The sequence below is a fragment of the Myotis davidii genome, unplaced genomic scaffold (assembly GCF_000327345.1).
Source record: "Myotis davidii unplaced genomic scaffold, ASM32734v1 scaffold832, whole genome shotgun sequence".
Classification (NCBI taxonomy): Eukaryota; Metazoa; Chordata; class Mammalia; order Chiroptera; family Vespertilionidae; genus Myotis; species Myotis davidii.
In genome coordinates, this window is record NW_006283772.1 from 8,699 (window position 1) to 9,633 (window position 935).

The window sequence follows — 935 nt, forward strand, 5'->3', positions numbered from 1 at the left end:
CACTGACCAAGACAGATTAGAGGCTGTGTTTCCCTCCAGGCGACCTACCTGGAATCCCAATAGTGAGAGGGGAAAGGAGGCTCTCGATCGGTATCGCCAGACTCTATTGGGGGCCATCCGAGCTGCTGCTCAGAGACCCACAAACCTCTCTAAGGTGACAGAGACAGTCCAGGGGCCTAATGAGAGCCCGGCAGCTTTCCTGGAGAGGCTGTACGAGGCCTATCGGGTGTATACCCCCATTGACCCTGATGCCCTGGAAAATTGGAGGGCTGTCATTGTTGCATTTGTTTCGCAGTCGGCCCCAGATATTAGAAAAAAATTACAGAAGTTAAAAGGCTTTGAGGGGAAACCAATCTCTGAATTGGTTGAGGTGGCCCAAAAGGTTTTCAACAATTGGGAGGACCCGATGGCAGGTTTGAACACCCGGATGGCCAAGGTCCTCCTGGCTCTGAACGAGGAAAAAGACCAAAAGAGCCGGAAAAACAATAAGAGCAAAGGAAAGCCTCCCGGGAAAAAAGAATTCCGGCCCCGGCTTGGGAAAAATCAGTGTGCACTTTGCAAAAAGGAAGGACACTGGAAAAGGGAGTGCCCTGAACCTGTGGGGGAACCAGCTCCCGTGCTGGTGGAGGAGGTGGATTAGGGTTGTCAGGGCTCAGCTGGCCCCCAAGAGCCCAGGATAACTCTGACAGTTGGGGGCCAAAAGGTGGACTTCCTTGTGGACATGGGAGCCACCTTCTCTGTCCTACAAAGCCAGTGGGTCCGGTCTCTAAGACCAAAATCCCCATCCAAGGGGCAACTGGAAAAGTGGAATCCTACCCATGGACTAAAGGTCGGATCAGTGACCTAGGAAATGGCTCAGTGTCTCACTCATTTCTAGTAATGCCAGAGTGCCCGTACCCTTTGATAGGCTGGGACTTGCTGAGTAAATTAAGGAC

The 935-nt window shown here is 52.4% G+C and overlaps 1 pseudogene; it reads left to right on the forward strand.

Moving 5' to 3' along the window:
* Positions 1 to 406: 406 nt before the first annotated feature.
* The window catches only part of LOC107183797, a 3,858-nt pseudogene continuing 3,329 nt past the window's right edge, over positions 407 to 935 (forward strand).